This window comes from Triticum aestivum, chromosome 1B (genome assembly GCF_018294505.1).
Source record: "Triticum aestivum cultivar Chinese Spring chromosome 1B, IWGSC CS RefSeq v2.1, whole genome shotgun sequence".
Lineage (NCBI taxonomy): Eukaryota > Viridiplantae > Streptophyta > Magnoliopsida > Poales > Poaceae > Triticum > Triticum aestivum.
In genome coordinates this window covers 488,914,640-488,929,448 of record NC_057795.1, presented here as the reverse complement: position 1 = coordinate 488,929,448, position 14,809 = coordinate 488,914,640, and positions in this window count along the sequence as shown.

Here is a 14,809-nt window from a genome sequence, read left to right as displayed (position 1 = left end):
TTCCTTACGCGGTCGGGTGATTTATGGGACCCCCTTGACAGTTCGCTTTGAATAAAACTCCTCCAGCAAGGCCCAACATTGGTTTTACCATTTGCCTCACCACCACCTATATTTCCCTTGGGAGTAATTAACCCAAGGGTCATCTTTATTATAGCCCCCCGGGCCAATGCTTGTCTAAGTGTTGGTCCAAACTAGAGCACAGTGCGGGACCATCCCTTGGCAACTTGGGTTACATCGGTACCTGTACGCTTAGCTTATCCGGTGTTGCCCTGAGAACGAGATATGTGCAGCTCCTATCGGGATTGTCAGCGCATCGGGCGGTCTTGCTGGTCTTGTTTTACCATTGTCGAAATGTCTTGTAAACCGGGATTCTGAGTCTGATTGGGTCTTCCTGGGAGAAGGTATATCCTTCGTTGATCGTGAGAGCTTATCATGGGCTAAGTTGGGACACCCCTGCAGGGTATAATCTTTCGAAAGTCATGCCTGCGGTTATTGGTAGATGGGAATTTGTTAATGTCCGGTGTAGATAACTTGACACCAGATACGAATTAAAATGCATCAACCGTGTGTGTAGCCGTGATGGTCTCTTTTCGGCGGAGTCCGGGAAGTGAACACGGTCTTTGGGTTATGTTTGACGTAAGTAGGAGTTCAGGATCACTTCTTGATCATTGCTAGTTCCACGACCGTTCCGCTTGCTCTCTTCTCGCTCTTATTTGCGTATGTTAGCCACCATATATGCTTAGTCGCTGCTGCAACCTCACCATTTTACCCCTTCCTTTCCCTTTAAGCTTTGCTAGTCTTGATACCCATGGTAATGGGATTGCTGAGTCCTCGTGGCTCAAAGATTACTACAACAACAGTTGCAGGTACAGGTTATGCGATGATCTTGATGCGAGAGCGATGTTTGCTTGTATTGGAGTTCTTCTTCTGATTCTTCTTCGATCAGGGGATAGGTTCCAGGTCGGTAGCCTGGGCTAGCAGGGTGGATGTCGTTTGATTTTTTGTTTGTGTTTCATCTGTAGCCGGATGATGCTCTTATGTATTGTGATGTTGTATTCGTGTGGCATTGTATGCCTTATGTATGTATCCCCATCTATTATGTAATGTTGATGTAATGATATCCACCTTGCAAAAGTGTTTCAATATGCGGGTCTATCCTTGGTGGGACCTTCGAGTTCCTTTTGGATAGGGTCGCATATTGGGCGTGACATCAGTCAAGGGGTACAAGAATGATCCAGGAATAGATCATTGGACAGCGGTCAAAAATTGTCCTTGGAGTAAATAAGGACATGTTTCTCGATTGTGGAGGTGATAAAGAGTTTGGTGTAAAGGGTTACATCGATGCAAGCTTTAACACCTATCTGAATGACTCTGAGTAGCAAACGGATACGTATAGTGGAGCAACCATTTGGAATAGCTCCAAGTGGAGCGCGGAAGCAGCATTTACAATATGACATAGAGAATATGCGAAATACATACGGATCTGAATGTTGCAGACCCGTTGACTAAAACCTCTCTCACAAGCAAAACATGATCAAATTCCAGAACTCATTGAGTCTTAATCACATGGTGATGTGAACTAGTTTAGACACTAGTAAACTCTTTGGATGTTGGTCACATGGCGATGTGACCTATCAGTGTTAATCACATGGCGATGTGAACTAGATTATTGACTCTAGTGCAAGTGGGAGACTGTTGGAAATATGCCCTAGAGGCAATAATAAATTAGTTATTATTATTATATTTCCTTGTTCATGATAATCATTTATTATCCATGCTATAATTGTATTGATAGGAAACTCAGATACATATGTGGGTACATAGACAACAATATGTCCCTAGTAAGCCTCTAGTTGACTAGCTCGTTGATCAATAGATGGTTACAGTTTCCTGGCCATGGACATTGGATGTCGTTGATAACGGGATCACATCATTAGCAGAATGATGTGATGGACAAGACCCAATCCTAAGCCTAGCACAAAGATCGTGTAGTTCATATGCTAAAGCTTTTCTAATGTCAAGTATCATTTCCTTAGACCATGAGATTGTGCAACTCCCGGATACCGTAGGAATGCTTTGGGTGTACCAAATGTCACAACGTAACTGGGTGACTATAAAGGTGCACTACAGGTATCTCCGAAAGTGTCTGTTGGGTTGGCACGAATCGAGACTGGGATTTGTCACTCCGTGTAAACGGAGAGGTATCTCTGGGCCCACTCGGTAGGACATCATCATAATGTGCACAATGTGATCAAGGGGTTGATCACAGGATGATGTGTTATGGAACGAGTAAAGAGACTTGCCGGTAACGAGATTGAACAAGGTATCGGCATACCGATGATCGAATCTCGGGCAAGTACAATACCGCTAGACAAAGGGAATTGTATACGGGATTGATCGAATCCTCGACATCGTGGTTCATCCGATGAGATCATCGTGGAACATGTGGGAGCCAACATGGGTATCCAGATCCCGTTGTTGGTTATTGGCTGAAGAGTTGTCTCGGTCATGTCTGCATGGTTCCCGAACCCGTAGGGTCTACACACTTAAGGTTCGATGACGCTAGGGTTATAGGGAATAGATATACAGGGTTACCAAATGTTGTTCGGAGTCCCGGATGAGATCCCGGACGTCACGAGGAGTTCCGGAATGGTCCAGAGGTAAAGATTTATATATGGGAAGTCTTGTTTTGGTTGCCGGAAAAGTTTCGCGCATTATCGGTATTGTACCGGGAGTGCCGAAAGGGGTCTGGGGGTCCACCAGGGGGTCCACCTTCCCCGGGGGGGCCACATGGGCTATAGGGGTGTGCTCCTTGGCCTATATGGGCCAAGGGCACCAGCCCCAAGAGGCCCATGCGCCAAGAGATAAGGGAAAGGGAGAGTCCTAAAGGGGGAAGCCACCTCCTAGGTGCCTTGGGGAGGATGGACTCCTCCCTAGCCACACCCTTCCTTGGAGGAAGGTCCAAGGCTGCGCCCCCCCCCTCCCTTGCCCCTATATATAGTGGAGGGGAGGGAGGGAAGCCGCACCTGAAGCCCTGGCGCCTCCCTCCCTCCCGTGACACCTCCTCCTCTCCCGCAGGTGCTTGGCGAAGCCCTGCAGGATTGCCACGCTCCTCCACCACCACCACACCGTTGTGCTGTTGCTGGATGGAGTCTTCCTCAACCTCTCCCTCTCTCCTTGCTGGATCAAGGCATGGGAGACGTCACCGGGCTGTACGTGTGTTGAACGCGGAGGTGCCGTCCGTTCGGCACTAGGATCTCCGGTGATTTGGATCACGACGAGTACGACTCCTTCAACCACGTTCTCTTGAACGCTTCCACTTAGCGATCTACAAGGGTATGTAGATGCACTCTCCTTCCCCTCGTTGCTGGTTTCTCCATAGATAGATCTTGGTGACACGTATGAAAATTTTGAATTTCTGCTACGTTCCCCAACAACCTCTCCCTAGAGCAAAACATGATCAACACCAGAACTCTATGGGTGTTTGATTCATCACAATGTAACTAGATTATTGACTCTACTGCAAGTGGGAGACTGTGGGAAATATGCCCTAGAGGCAATAATAAAATGGTTATTATTATATTTCTTTGTTCATGATAATTGTCTGTTATTCATGCTATAATTGTGTTGTCTGGAAATCGTAATACACGTGTGAATACATAGACCACAACATGTCCCTAGTGAGCCTCTAGTTGACTAGCTCGTTGATCAACTGATAGTCATGGTTTCCTGACTATGGACATTTGGATGTCATTGATAACGGGATCACATCATTATGAGAATGATGTGATGGACAAGACCCAATCCTAAGCATAGCTCAAAGATCGTGTAGTTCGTTTTTGCTAGAGCTTTTCCAAATGTCAAGTATCATTTCCTTAGACCATGAGATTGTGCAACTCCCGGATACCGTAGGAGTGCTTTGGGTGTGCCAAACGTCACAACGTAACTGGGTGACTATAAAGGTGCACTACGGATATCTCCGAAAGTGTCTGTTGGGTTGGCACGAATCAAGACTGGGATTTGTCACTCCGTATGACGGAGAGGTATCTCTGGGCCCACTCGGTAATGCATCATCATAATAAGCTCAATGTGACCAAGTGTCTGGTCACGGGATCATGCATTACGGTACGAGTAAAGTGACTTGCCGGTAACGAGATTAAACGAGGTATTGGGATACCGACGATCGAATCTCGGGCAAGTAACGTACCGATTGACAAAGGGAATTGTATACGGGATTGATTGAATCCTCGACATCATGGTTCATCCGATGAGATTATCGAGGAGCATGTGGGAGCCAACATCGGTATCTAGATCCCGCTGTTGGTTATTGACCAGAGAGGCGTCTCAGTCATGTCTGCATGTCTCCCGAACCCGTAGGGTCTACACACTTAAGGTTCGGTGACGCTAGGGTTGTAAAGATATTAGTATGCAGTAACCCGAAAGTTGTTTGGAATCCCGGATGAGATCCCGGATGTCACGAGGAGTTCCAGAATGGTCCGGAGGTAAAGAATTATATATATGAAGTCAGGTTTCGGCCATCGGGAAAGTTTTGGGGGTCACCGGTATTGTATCGGGACCACTGGAAGGGTCCCGGGGGTCCACCAGGTGGGGACACCTATCCCAGAGGACCCCATGGGCTGAAGTGGGAGGGGAACCATCCCCTGGTGGGCTGGTGCACCCCCCTTGGGCCCCCCTGCACCTAGGGTTGGAAACCCTAGGGGTGGGGGCGCCTCCACCTGGCTTGGGGGGCAAGTTTCCGCCCTGGCCGTCGCCCCCCTTGGAGATTGGATATCCTAGGGCTGGCGCCCCCCCCCCTAGGGGGCCTATATAAAGAGGGGGGAGGGAGGGAAGCCGCACCCATGCTCTTGGCGCCTCCCTCTCCCCACGCACCACCTCTCCCTCTCGCTGAAGCTTGGCGAAGCCCTGCCGAGATCGCTGCTGCATCCACCACCACGCCGTCGTGCTGCTGGATCTCCATCCACCACCACACCATGGAGCATATGAGATGTTCCAAGAGCTGAAATTGGAATTTTAGACTCATGCCCATGTCGAGAGGTATGAGACCTCTAACAAGTACTTTGCCTACAAGATGGAGGAGAATAGCTCAGCCAGTGAGCATGTGCTCAGAATGTTTAGGTACTACAATTGCTTGAATCAAGTGGGAATTAATCTTCCAGATAATATAGTGATTGACAAGAGTTCTCTAGTCACTATCACCAAGCTACTAGAACTTTGTGATGGACTATAATGTGCAAGGGATGACGAAAATTATTCCCAAGATTTTCGTGATGCTAAAATCAACGAAGGTAGAAATCATTAAAGAGCATCAAGCGTTGATGGTTAACAAAACCACCAATTTCAAGAAAAAGGGCAAGGGACAGAAAAGGGAACTTCAAGAAGAACAACAAACAAGTTGCTACTCCCATGAAGAAGCCCAAAGCTAGACCCAAGCCTGAAACTGAGTGCTTCTACTACAAAGGAAATGGTCACTGGAAGCGGACTGCCCCAAATACTTGGCGGATAAGAATGATGGAAAAGTGAACAAATTCATATTTGATATACATGTTATAGATGTGTACTTTACTAATGTTCATAGTAGCCCCTGGGTATTTGATATCGGTTCAGTTGCTAAGATTAGTAACTCGAAACATGAGTTGCAAAATGAACATAGACTAGTTAAGGGCGAGGTGATGATGTCTGTTGGAAGTGATTACAAGGTTGATAAGATCACCATCGCACACTCCCTCTACCTTCAGGATTAGTGTTGGACCTAAGTAAATGTTATTTGGTGTTTGCGTTGAGCATGAATATGATTGGATCATGTTTATTGTGATATGGTTATTCATTTAAGTCAGAGAATAATTGTTGTTCTGTTTACATGAATAAAACCTTCTATGGTCATACACCCAATGTAAATGGTCTATTGAATCTCGATCGTAGTGATACACATATTCATAATATTGATGCCAAAAGATGAAAAGTTGATAAGATAGTGCAACATATTTGTGGCACTGCGTTTAGGTCATATTGGTGTAAAGCGCATGAAGTAACTCCATGCGGATGGACTTTTGGAATTACTTGATTATGATTTGATAGTTGCGAACCATGCCTCACGGGCAAGATGACTAAAACTCCGTTCTCCGGAACAATTGAGCGAGCTAATGACTTATTGGAAATAATACATACCGATGTATGCAGTCCGATGAGTGTTGAAGCACCCAGCGGGTATTGTTATTTTCTGACCTTCACAGATGATTTGAGTAGGTATGGGTATATCTACTTAATGAAACACAAGTATGAACATTTGAAAAGTTCAAAGAATTTCAAAGTGAAGTGGAGAATCATCGTAACAAGAAAATAAAGTTTCTACGATCTGATCGTGGAGGCGAATATTTGAGTTACGAGTTTGGCCTTCATTAAAAATAATGTGGAATTGTTTCACAACTCACGCCACCTGGAACTCCAGTGTAATGGTGTGTCTGAATGTAGTAACCGTACTTTATTAGATATGGTGCAATCTATGATGTCTCTTACCAAGTTACCACTATCATTTTGGGATCATGCATTAGAGACAACTGCATTCACGTTAAATAGGGAACCATCTAAATCCGTTGAGACGGCATCATATGAACTGTGGTTTGGCAAGAAACCTAAGTTGTCGTTACTTAAAGTTTGGGGATGCGATGCTTATGTCAAAAGGCTTCAGCCAGATAAGCTCGAACACAAATCCGATAAGTGAGTCTTCATAGGATACCCTAAAGAAACTATTGGTTACACCTTCTACCACAGATCCGAAGGCAAGATCTTTGTTGCTAACTTTGGGTCCTTTCTAGAGAAGGAGTTTCTCTCGAAGGAAGTGAGTGGGAGGAAACTAGAACTTGATAAGGTAAATGTACCTTCTCCCGAATTGAAAAGTAGCTCATCATGGAAAACCGTTCCCGTGATGCCTACACCAACTAGAGAGGAAGCTAATGATGATGATCATGAAACTTCAGATCAAGTTACTACTGAACTTCGTAGGTCGACCAGAGCATGATCCGCACCAGAGTGGTACGGTAATCATGTTTTGGAAGTCATGTTACTAGGCCAAGGTGAACCTACGAACTATAAAGAAGCTATGATGAGCCCAGATTCTGACAGATGGCTTGAGGCCATGAAATCTGAGATAGGATCCATGTATGAGAACAAAGTGTGTACTTTGGTGGACTTGCCTGATGATCAGCAAGCCATAGAAAATAAATGGATCTTCAAGAAGAAAACTGACGCTGATGGTAATGTTACTGCCTACAAAGCTCGACTTATTGCAAAAGGTTTTTGACAAGTTCAAGGGGTTGACTACGATGAGACTTTCTCACCCGTAGCGATGCTTAAGTCCGTCTGAATCATGTTAGCCATCGCCGCATTTTATGATTATGAAATCTGGCAAATGGATGTCAAAATTGCACTCCTTAATGGATATCTCAAAGGAGAGTTGTATATGATGCAACCAGAAGGTTTTGTCGATCCTAAAGGTGCTAACAAAGTGTGCAAGCTCCAGCAATCCACCTATGGACTGGTGCAAGCATCTCGGAGTTGGAATATACGCGTTGATGAGGTGATCAAAGCATATTATTTTATACAGACTTATGGTGAAGCCTGTATTTACAAGGAAGTGAGTGGGAGCTCTGTAGCATTTCTGATATTATATGTGGATGGCATATTATTGATTGGAAATGATATAGAATTTCTGGATAGCATAAAAGGATACTTGAATAACAATTTTTCAATGAAAGACCTCGGTGAAGCTACTTATGTATTGGGCATAAATATCTATTAGAGATAGATCAAGATGCTTAATAGGACTTTCACAAAGAACATACCTTGACAAGAATTTGAAGAAGTTCAAAATGGACCACTCAAAGAAAGGGTTCTTGCCTGTGTTGCAAGGTATGAAGTTGAGTAAGACTCAAAGCCCGACCATGGCAAAAGATAGAGAGAGAATGAAAGTCATTCCCTATGCCTCGGCCATAGGTTCTATAAAGTATGCCATGATGTGTCCCAGACCTGTTGTGTACCTTACCATGAGTTTGGCAAGGGGGTACAATAGTGATCCAGTAGTAGATCACTAGACAGCGGTCAAAATTATCCTTAGAGGACTAAGGAAATATCTCTCGGTTATGGAGGTGATAAAGAGTTCATGGTAAAGAGTTACAACGATGCAAGCTTTTACACTGATCCAGATGACTCTGAGTCTCAATATGGATACATATTGAAAGTGGGAGCAATTAGCTAGAGTAGCTCCATGTAGAGCATTGTAGACATAGAAATTGTGAAATACATACGGATTTGAATGTGGCAGACTCATTGACTAAACCTCTCTCACAGGCAAACATGATCACACCTTAGTACTCTTTGGGTGTTAATCACATAGCGATGTGAACTAGATTATTGACTCTAGTAAACTCTTTGGGTATTGGTCACATGGCGATGTGAACAATGGGTGTCAATCACATGACGATCTGGACTAGATTATTGACTCTAGTGCAAGTGGGTGACCGAAGGAAATATGCCCTAAAGTCAATAATAAAGTTGTTATTTTATATTTACTTATTCATGATAAAGTTTTATTATTCATGCTAGAATTGTATTGATCGGAAACTTAAATACATGTGTGAATACATAAAAAAATACCATGTCAGTGAGCCTCTACTAGACTAGCTCATTGATCAAAGATGGTTAAGGTTTCCTAACAATGGATATGTGTTGTCATTTGATAATGGGATCACATCATTAGGAGAATGATGTGATGTACAAGACCCATCCGTTAGCTTAGCATATTGATCGTTCAATTTATTGTTATTGCTTTCTTCATGTCAAATACATATTCCTTCGAATATGAGATTATGCAACTCCCGGATACCGGAGGAATGCCTTGTGTGCTAACAAACGTCACAACGTAACTAGGTGATCATAAATATGCTCTACAGGTATCTCTGAAGGTGTTTGTTGAGTTGTCATGGATCAAGATTAGGATTTGTCACTCCGAGTATCGGAGAGGTATCTCTGGGCCCTCTCAGTAATACACATCATAAGCTTGCAAGCAAACGACTAAGGAGTTAGTCACGAGGTGATGTATTACAGAACGAGTAAAGAGACTTGCCGGTAACGAGATTGAACTAGGTATGAAGATACCGGCGATCGAATCTCGGGCAAGTAACATACTGATGGACAAAGGGAATTACGTATGTTGTCATAACGGTTCGACCGATAAAGATCTCCGTAGAATATGTAGGAGCCAATATGGGCATCCAAGTTCCACTATTGGTTATTGACCGGATAGGTGTCTCGGTCATGTCTACATAGTTCTCGAACCCGTAGGGTCTACACGCTTAACGTTCGATGACGATATAGTATTATATGAGTTATGTGATTTTGCGATCGATTGGTGTTTGAAGTCCCGGATGAGATCACGGACATGACGAGGAGTCTCGAAATGGTAGAGAGGTAAAGATTGATATATAGGACGATGGTATTCGGACCCCGAAAGTCTTTCGGAGGGTACCGGGTACTTATTGGATCACCGGAAGGGGTTCTGGGCACCCCGGCAAAAGATATGGGCCTTATGGGCGAAGAGGGGGAAATGCACCATCCACGAGGGGCTGGTGCACCCCCCATATGGGCAGGCCTAAGGAGGATAAGGGAAGGGGAGAAGGGAAAGGTAAGTATGGATTAGGATTCCCACTTCCTTCGCTCTCCCCCCCCCCCTTTCCTTCCCCCTCCGACAAACATGGCAGGGGGGCGCGACCAAGGGCAGGAGCCCAAGTAGGATTTCAGACCTACTTGGGGAGCCCCTTGGCCTCTCCCCTCCCCCTCCCACCTATATATATGAGGGGGGGGCACCTAGCACACCCCAGACAATTGCCTAGCCGTGTGCAGCGCCCCCTCCACCGTTTTCACCCTCAGGTCATATTTTCGTAGTGGTTAGGCGAAGCCCTATGGAGATCACTTCACCATCACCATCTGAAAGGATCGACAAGAGGTGTCTAGAGGGGGTGAATAGACTCTAAGTAAGAAAAGTTGCAGTTTTTAATCTCTTTAAGTTGAAATGGAGTTTTGGCACAAGTTTTAACATTCACAATACATATCAAGGAATCATGGCAAGAGTATATGAGCAGCGAAAAGTAAAGAATGCAAATTGCAGGAATGTAAAGGGATGGTATTGGAGTGTGCAAACGCAATTTGGAGACACGGAGATTTTTTATCCGTGGTTCCGATAGGTGGTGCTATCGTACATCCACGTTGATGGAGACTTCAACACATGAAGGGTAACGGTTGCGCGAGTCCACGGAGGGCTCCATCCATGAAGGGTCCACGAAGAAGCAACCTTGTCTATCCCACCATGGCCGTCGCCCATGAAGGACTTGCCTCACTCAGGTAGATCTTCATGAAGTAGGCGATCTCCTTGCCCTTACAAACTCCTTGGTTCAACTCCACAATCTTGATGGAGGCTCCCAAGTGACACCTAACTAATCTAGGAGACACCACTCTCCAAGAGGTAATAGATGGTGTGTTGATGATGAACTCCTTGCTCTTGTGCTTCAAATGATAGTCTCCCCAACACTCAACTCTCTCTCACAGGATTTGGATTTGGTGGAAAGAAGATTTGAGTGGAAAGCAACTTGGGGAAGGCTAGAGATCAAGATTTATGTGGTAGGAACGGAATATCTTGACCTCAACACAAGTGTAGGTGGTTCTCTCTCAGAAAATGTATGTTGGAAGTGTAGGCATGTTCTGATGGCTCTCTCCACGAATGAAGAGTGGGTGGAGGGGTATATATAGCCTCCACACAAAATCTAACCGTTCCACACAATTTACCAAACTCGGTGGGACCGAATCGTGAAACTCAGTCAGATCGATTTAGTTCATAATGTGACCGTTAGGCATTTTGGTGGGATCGATATGATCAACTCGGTAGGACCGATGTGCTAGGGTTAGGGTAAAGCCTCAACTCAGTTTGACCGATTACACAAACTCAGTGGGGCTGATTTGGGTAATAAGCGAAATAGAGAGTTGGCTAGGCAAACTTGGTGGGACCTATTGCGTATCTCGGTGGGACCGAAATTATTGCAATAGGCTACAGAGAGTTTGCAAGCCCATCTCGGTGAGACTGAGATCCCATCGGTGAGACCGACTTGATTAGGGTTTCTGGCAGTGGCTATGTCAACTGAACTCGGTAGCGCTGGATAGAAAGTTTCGGTGGGTCTGAGTTTGACTTTTGGTTTGGGACATATGTGGATGTGAGAAAGTAGTTGAGGGCTTTGGAGCATATCACTAAGCACTTTGAGCAAGCAAGCCATTAAGCAACACCTCATACCCTCTTAATAGTATTGGCTTTCCTATGGACTCAATGTGATCTTGGATCACTAAAAGTAAAATGTAGAGTCTTATGCTTTGAGCTTGAGCTAATCCTTTGTCCTTAGCATCTTGAAGGGGTTCCACATCCGCTAGTCCATGCCACTCCATTGTTGAGCTTATCTTAAACATACTAGGTAAGAGTATTAGTCCAACAAGAGATATGTTGACATTAATTACCAAAATCACCCAGGGAGCACTTGTGCTTTCACCATCACCATGCCGTGCTGACGGAACTCATCTACTACCTCGACGTCTTGCTGGATCAAGAAGGTGAGGGACGTCACCGAGCTGAACATGTGCAGAACGCGGAGATGTCGTGCGTTCGGTACTTGATCAGTTGAAGCACGAAGAAGTTTGACCACATCAACCGCATTGTGAAACGCTTCCGCTTATGGTCTATGAGGGTACGTAGACAGATTCTCCCCTTGTTGATATGCATCTCCTTGATAGATCTTGCGTGTGCGTAGAATTTTTTTTGTTTTCCATGCAATGTTTCCCAACACAAAGTACTACTAGTATAGTGAAATGGACCACGTGTCCGTCCGTCCATCCGGGTAGCAGAAACTATGAAATACGCCATGTTTTGGCCCTAAGAAATGCCTTGTGGCGCACATCGGTCAGCCGTTGCCAGCCATACAATAGCGGCAGCAGACAAATGCCAAGTATCTCACACGACATGTGCCACACAAGACTCTACGTGCCACACACGTCTCCTGGATAGAGTCTTGTGTTGCCCTGCATGGGAAGAAAAGTATCCTCTTGCTACTGTACAAGCTTTTGCTAGGGAAATCTCTAACCGTGCCCCTCTATTCATTGATTCTGGGGAACATAGTAAGAGTGAACCCATATTTTGATTTGAAAACTATTGGAATATGAGAGAAGGTTTTAGGAATTTTGTTTATAAAATTTGGAATGCTCCTGACAAAGGGGACAATTTGGAGAGATGGAAAAATAGGTTTAGGAAGTTGAGGAAGAAGACCAAAGGTTGAAATACGAAGGTACTCCCTCTGTCCCATAATATAAGAACGTTTTTGACACTAGTGTAGTGTAAAAAATGTTCTTATATTATGGGACGGAGGGAGTAGATGCTTGGTAGAGGAAAATAAAAAATTTAGCTTATTGAAAAACTTGACAGGATAGATAAGATGGCAGAGAGACAAGGGCTTATTGCTTGTGATAGACAGGAGCAGAAAGAACTTAGAGAACAATTGAATAGACTCCTGAAACAATAAGTCAAGTGGCTCCAAAGATATATGGACAAGGAAATTACTGATGGAGATGAAAATACTAGATATTACCATGCTAAAGTAAATGGAAGAAGGAGGAATAATATGATCACATCTTTAGAGGAAAAAGAAGGGGTTATATAGGGGGAGGAATAAGTGATGAAGCACATTACTGACTTTTATAAAAACCTCTTCGGGCATCCTTATGTGATCAACATTACTTTAACTGGTCAGAATCTACCAAAGATTTCTGAAGAAGATACTTAAAAACTCACCGAACCTTTTTTTTCTCCAAGAAATGAAAGATGTAGTGTTTGGTATGGAAAGAAACGAAAGCCCATGCCCTGATGGTTTTCCTATAGATTTTTATCAGGATTTTTGGGATCTGGTCAAGTGGGACTTGAAATCTTTGATTGATGATTTTACCAAAGGAAAACTGGACATTTCTATATTAAACTATGGCATTATTAGTTTGGTCCCTAAAATTGCCGATGCTAAACAAATTCAGAAATTTAGGCCCATTTGTTTTTAAATGTTAGCTCTAAAGTTATTACTAAAGTGGTCATGAATAGATTAAGTAGATGTGTGTCCCCAGTGATTTCTCCTACCCAAACAACTTTTGTGATGGGGAGATACATCATGGAGGGAGTGGTTATTTTGCATGTAGCCTTAAACTCTATTCATGTCAAGAATCAAAGTGCATTGAGTTTTAAGGTTGATTTTGGAAAAGCATATGACCAAATTAAGTGGCCTTTTGTAATGAAAATGCTAATACTTAAGGGGTTCCCTGATAAATGGTGTGATTGGGTGATGATGACCATGAGATGTGGACAATTAGGGGTCGAAGTTAATGATAAAACTAGTCCTTATTTCAAAACCTTTAAAGGGCTTAGACAGGGAGATGTTATGTCCCCCTTACTATTTGATTTGGCAGCTGATGCTCTTGCTATCATTGTGAACAACACTAGAGATAATGATGTAGTTAAAGGTGTGTTAGGAAACAATGTCACTAAAGGGATTAATATGTTGCAATATGCTGATAACACCATTTTTTTGTTACAAGATGATGTTGAACATGCAAAAAAACTTAAATTCGTTCTTTGTGCTTTTGAGCAAATGTCAAAGCTGAAAATTAATTTTCATAAAAGCGAACTCCTGTTGTTTGGGAAAGCTGATGATAAGAAGGAAATATATCAGATTTTTTACTTATAAGATGGGAGAAATGCCTATGAAATATATGGGTATGCCTATCTCTGAAATTAGTATCAGAAACAAACATTGGAAAGGGGTGGTTGAGAAAATTGAGAAAAGATGTCGTTGTTGGCAGGGGGACTTCTAGGATCTATTGCTCAGAGGATCGCCTTGGTCCAAGCTTGTTTGACCAATATACCTCTATATATGTCATCTTTTATCCTATGCCAGTAGGCATAATGAAAAAAACAGATTTTTTTTCCAGGGCTAGATAGTTTGGCAAGAAGATGAAGGTAAGAAGAAATATCATTTAGTTAACTGGAAGCAATGTTGCCTTCCCAAAGATTTTGGAGGGTTGGGAATTCTTAACCTAAATATCATGAACAAAGCTTTTTTAATTATTTAAATAGTTTTCAAAAATGGAAATTGAAGAGGGGCTTTGGCAATCAGCCCTGTTGGGAAAATATATACCCGATTGCTGCATTTCCAGAGTTAACAAAGGAATGGAGATTCCCAGTTCTGGTCTAGTTTGCTGAAAGTGAAAAATGTCTTTTATAGATATGCTAAGAAAAAACTAGGAGATGAGAAAAACACTAGATTCTGGGAAGATGTGTGGATAGACGACAAAGCTTTAAAAGATGAGTACCCTAGGCTGTATGATTTATGTTTTGACCATGATATTACAATAGCTGAGGCTATTCTTAAAGGATGGATGGGTTTTAGGTTTAGAAGGACCTTACTGGGGGGGACCCTAGAGCCGTGGAACAATCTTAAAGACAGACGTGAAGAAACTGATATGGGAAGTGGTAAAGACAGGGTAAAATGGGTTTTGACAGGGGATAAACAATTCCCAGTCAAATCTTTATACACAGAAAAAATGATTACTGAGAACTGCAATTTCCCATAAAAATTCCTTTGGAAGGTAAAAATACTTGCTAAGATTAAAGTATTCTTGTGGTTGGTTAATAGGAAAAGTATTATAACCAAAGATTCACTTT